The sequence below is a fragment of the Salvelinus alpinus genome, chromosome 29, assembly GCF_045679555.1.
Source record: "Salvelinus alpinus chromosome 29, SLU_Salpinus.1, whole genome shotgun sequence".
Taxonomy (NCBI): Eukaryota; Metazoa; Chordata; class Actinopteri; order Salmoniformes; family Salmonidae; genus Salvelinus; species Salvelinus alpinus.
This window is the reverse complement of record NC_092114.1, coordinates 36159554-36165553: the sequence shown is the minus strand read 5'-3', so window position 1 is coordinate 36165553 and position 6000 is coordinate 36159554.

Genomic DNA, 6000 nt, shown 5'->3' with positions numbered 1-6000 from the left:
TTCTATCCCTGTATACGGGTAGTAGAACCTAACATAGGATGATATACCCAACACAGTTCTATCCCTGTATATGGGTAGTAGAACCTAACATAGGATGATATACCCAACACAGTTCTATCCCTGTATACGGGTAGTAGAACCTAACATAGGAGGATATACCCAACGCAGTTCTATCCCTGTATACGGGTAGTAGAACCTAACATAGGATGATATACCCAACCCAGTTCTATCCCTGTATACGGGTAGTAGAACCTAACATAGGAGGATATACCCAACGCAGTTCTATCCCTGTATACGGGTAGTAGAACCTAACATAGGAGGATATACCCAACGCAGTTCTATCCCTGTATACGGGTAGTAGAACCTAACATAGGATGATATACCCAACCCAGTTCTATCCCTGTATACGGGTAGTAGAACCTAACATAGGATGATATACCCAACCCAGTTCTATCCCTGTATACGGGTAGTAGAACCTAACATAGGATGATATACCCAACGCAGTTCTATCCCTGTATACGGGTAGTAGAACCTAACATAGGATGATATACCCAACGCAGTTCTATCCCTGTATACGGGTAGTAGAACCTAACATAGGATGATATACCCAACGCAGTTCTATCCCTGTATACGGGTAGTAGAACCTAACATAGGATGATATACCCAACCCAGTTCTATCCCTGTATACGGGTAGTAGAACCTAACATAGGATGATATACCCAACCCAGTTCTATCCCTGTATACGGGTAGTAGAACCTAACATAGGATGATATACCCAACCCAGTTCTATCCCTGTATACGGGTAGTAGAACCTAACATAGGATGATATACCCAACGCAGTTCTATCCCTGTATACGGGTAGTAGAACCTAACATAGGATGATATACCCAACGCAGTTCTATCCCTGTATACGGGTAGTAGAACCTAACATAGGATGATATACCCAACCCAGTTCTATCCCTGTATACGGGTAGTAGAACCTAACATAGGATGATATACCCAACGCAGTTCTATCCCTGTATACGGGTAGTAGAACCTAACATAGGATGATATACCAAACCCAGTTTTATCCCTGTATACGGGTAGTAGAACCTAACATAGGATGATATACCCAACCCAGTTCTATCCCTGTATACGGGTAGTAGAACCTAACATAGGATGATATACCCAACGCAGTTCTATCCCTGTATACGGGTAGTAGAACCTAACATAGGATGATATACCCAACCCAGTTCTATCCCTGTATACGGGTAGTAGAACCTAACATAGGATGATATACCCAACCCAGTTCTATTTTCTCTAACCCCTCTTCTTCTTTAGTTTCACTACATTTATTCACTAACCACGCCACTGTAAATGGTTCCACATGTATGGTAAATAACCACAATTGGTTTCAATTGTTTTTTAACTTCAGTACGGGGGTCTCCCTATCTCCTCTCTTGTGGATGTAATGGAAGAGTAAACTCACAATATGTCTTTCCCAATACGCAATTCACAAATGTATCCCTTCTTGTACTAGTCTTAAAGACTTGTTATCAATACCAGTCTAGATTTATTTCAGTACATAGAAATTATTGATATTGACTAGCATATATTCATTCACTGTTATCAAATACACTCAACTCATACAACAATTGTCCCACACCAAATCTATAACCCCACCAATTATACATATATCAAAACAAAACCAGTGTCTCCCTCAGGTAAGAACACCATACATAAAACCAGTGTCTTCCCTCAGGTAAGGACACCATACATAAAACCAGTGTCTTCCCTCAGGTAAGAACACCATACATAAAACCAGTGTCTTCCCTCAGGTAAGAACACCATACATAAAACCAGTGTCTTCCCTCAGGTAAGGACACCATACATAAAACCAGTGTCTTCCCTCAGGTAAGAACACCATACATAAAACCAGTGTCTTCCCTCAGGTAAGAACACCATACATAAAACCAGTGTCTTCCCTCAGGTAAGAACACCATGCATAAAACCAGTGTCTTCCCTCAGGTAAGAACACCATACATAAAACCAGTGTCTTCCCTCAGGTAAGAACACCATACATAAAACCAGTGTCTTCCCTCAGGTAAGAACACCATACATAAAACCAACCAACACTTTCAATCACTTGTCACCCAGTACCTCAGTACTGACTTGGTTCATCCTAATCTATAACCAAGTTCCGCACACAAGGTTCCATTAGACCCTCAGGAATTTCAAACTATTACAATTTTATTTCTGGTGTCCTTTGACAGCTCTTTGGTCTTGGCCATAGTGGAGTTTGGAGTGTGACTGTTTGAGGTTGTGGACAGGTGTCTTTTATACTGATAACAAGTTCAAACAGGTGCCATTAATACAGGTAATGAGTGGAGGACAGAGGAGCCTCTTAAAGAAGAAGTTACAGGTCTGTGAGAGCCAGAAATCTTGCTTGTTTGTAGGTGACCAAATACTTATTTTCCACCATAATTTGCAAATAAATTCATTAAAAATCCTACAATGTGATTTTCTGGAATTTTCTTCCTCATTTTGTCTGTCATAGTTGAAGTGTACCTATGATGAAAATTACAGGCCTCTCTCATATTTTTAAGTGGGAGAACTTGCACAATTGGTGGCTGACTAAATACTTTTTTGCCCCACTGTACATACAGCCGGGCTTGTACATACATTTAGGTATCGACTGTTCCTGTAATTATCAACCCCATGAGTGAGCTGCCTCTTACTGTACATTCTGGAATGAGTCATCAACCACACAGTGCTTTTTCTCATTTCAGACTTTAGGTTTAACAGGCGTCTGCTTACCTTATAATTTGATGCGCTGCACAGTGGGACGAAGATCATCCAGACGCAGTGGTCACTCACTCCTGGCAAGCTCGCCAAATGTTGGCTGGTCCTTTGCATGAGGTGATGTAAGTTTCCTTTAACAATCAGTCTTCCAGATAGATGACACAGACACAGGAACCTTGCTATAACACTCAGACAGAGATTCACATACAGAATACCTCAGTAGTCTATAGTAAAGAAACAGGAGACCACACTCTATATACAACCTACCGTCAATCATATCTTAACCAGGCACTACATAATTTTGGTTCGGTAGTTATCATTTTTGAGCAGTTAGATTAATTAAGTGATAGTTAATTGCATTGTTAGCAAATTACAAGGAAATCATATCAGAAGTAAGTGAATATTTCATTTTGAACAGCAGATACAAATCAGCTGGGCTAGACAATCTGGACCCTCTCTTTCTAAAATGATCCGCCGCAATTGTTGCAACCGCTATTACCAGTCTGTTGAACCTCTCTTTCGTATCGTCCGAGATCCCTAAAGATTGGAAAGCTGCCGCGGTCATCCCCCTCTTCAAAGGGGATGACACTCTAGACCCAAACTGTTATAGACCTATATCCATCCTGCCCTGCCTTTCTATAGTCTTCGAAAGCCAAGTTAACAAACAGATCACCAACCATTTCGAATCCCACCGTACCTTCTCCGCTGTGCAATCCGGTTTCCGAGCTGGTCATGGGTGCACCTCAGCCACGCTCAAGGTACTAAACGATATCATAACCGCCATCGATAAAAGACAGTACTGTGCAGTCGTCTTCATCGACCTGGCCAAGGCTTTCGACTCTGTCAATCACCATATTCTTATCGGCAGACTCAATCGCCTTGGTTTCTCAAATGACTGCCTTCACCAATTACTTCACAGACAGAGTTCAGTGTGTCAAATCGGAGGGCCTGTTGTCCGGACCTCTGGCAGTCTCTATGGGGGTACCACAGGGTTCAATTCTCGGGCCAACTCTTTTCTCTGTATATATCAACGATGTCGCTCTTGCTGCGGGTGATTCCCTGATCCAACTCTACGCAGACGACACCATTCTGTATACATCTGGCCCTTCTTTGGACACTGTGTTAACTAACCTCCAAACGAGCTTCAATGCCATACAACACTCCTTCCGTGGCCTCCAACTGCTCTTAAACGCTAGTAAAACCAAATGCATGCTTTTCAACCGTTCGCTGCCCGCACCCGCCTGCCCGACTAGCATCACTACTCTGGACGGTTCTGACCTAGAGTACGTGGACAACTAGAAATACCTAGGTGTCTGGCTAGACTGTAAACTCTCCTTCCAGACTCATATCAAACATCTCCAATCCAAAATCAAATCTAGAATCGGCTTTCTATTTCACAAAAAAGCCTCCTTCACTAACGCTGCCAAACTTACCCTAGTAAAACTGACTATCCTACCGATCCTCGACTTCGGCGATGTCATCTACAAAATAGCTTCCAATACTCTACTCAGCAAACTGGATGCAGTCTATCACAGTGCCACCCGTTTTGTTACCAAAGCCCCTTATACCACCCACCACTGTGACCTGTATGCTCTAGTCGGCTGGCCCTCGCTACATATTTGTCGCCAGACCCACTGGCTCCAGGTCATCTATAAGTCTATGCTAGGTAAAGCTCCTCCTTATCTCAGCTCACTGGTCACGTTAACAACACCCACCCGTAGCACGTGCTCCAACAGGTATATCTCACTGGTCATCCCCAAAGCCAACACCTCCTTTGGCCGCCTTTCCTTCCAGTTCTCTGCTGCCAGTGACTGGAACGAATTGCAAAAATCGCTGAAGCTGGAGACTTACATTTCCCCCACTAACTTTAAACATCAGCTATCTGAACATCTAACCGATCACTGCAGCTGTACATAGTCCATCTGTAAATTGCCCACACAATCTACCTACCTCATCCCCATATTGTTTTTATTCACTTTTCTGCTCTTTTGCAAACCAGTTTCACTACTTCCACATCATCATCTGCTCATCTATCACTCCAGTGTTAATCTGCTATATTGTAATTACTTTGCTACTATGGCCTATTTATTGCCTTACCTCTTCACGCCATTTTCACACACTGTATATAGACTTTCTTTTTTTTCTATTGTGTACGCTTGTTTATTCCATGTGTAACTCTGTGTTGTTGTTTGTGTCGCACTGCTTTGCTTTATCTTGGCCAGATCGCAGTTGTAAATGAGAACTTGTTCTCAACTAGCTTAGCTGGTTAAATAGAGGTGAAAAAAAAAAGAAGAAGATAATTCGATTAGATATGCATCCAAATTGAAAAAGTGATATGTGACTTTGTTTGTTGTACTCAGTCAGTTGGAAATGTGCTTAGAGTTTTGAAACATGAGCCATTTTGATGATCTGTTTTGGTTTTTATGCTTAGATTTGTGAAACTGTACCAAATACATGATTGAAAAACACCATAAAGTAAAACACCCACTTTATCATCCAAACTCCCATAACACACTGTGGTCGGTGGAGGGCGACAGAGTTTCAGTGGGAGTGTATCTGCTTCTCACTACACTCTGACTGTCAGTGTACAATAATGGAATTGGTTAGACTTGTTTATGAACTATGTTACTGTACATATCTCTCAATGTATTCTGCAAAAGAGGACATTTGTGTAAACACACTGGGACCACTAAGGAAACAGAGATGTAAGAAATGATTGATTTTGTAGGAAATGTTGAACAACATTCAGAAAAACTCTAGATGTTTGTTGAAAGTTTTGATTTAACTTCATATTATGAAAATCACCCATTTCAGTTCACAAATGCATGAATATTGACCCTGTCCAAATCCAACTTCCCAACTATTCATCACCTACTCAACTTCTATACCCCTCCAACCTTGAAAGAGTGAATACAGTCATATTGATTCCATTCAAGAAGTACTACTTTGATATCACGATTATACATATCTGTCACAAATACATTTGGTTTACATATACAAGTTCATGAAAGATCTTAGATTGAAGTCCCCTATTTGAACATTATGCAAAGTCCAGTGTAATATCTGCTTCCCCAGCCCATGTTCAGTTCTCTAGTCAAACACACAGCTGCCCCAGTCCCAGAAGATTGAGGCTGAGAGATTGTGAGCTGTGGTGGGGTTGAAACTCAGATTTGCATGGGCAGGGAACTGCCATGCTCCCAGAATAGAGCAGCACCATAG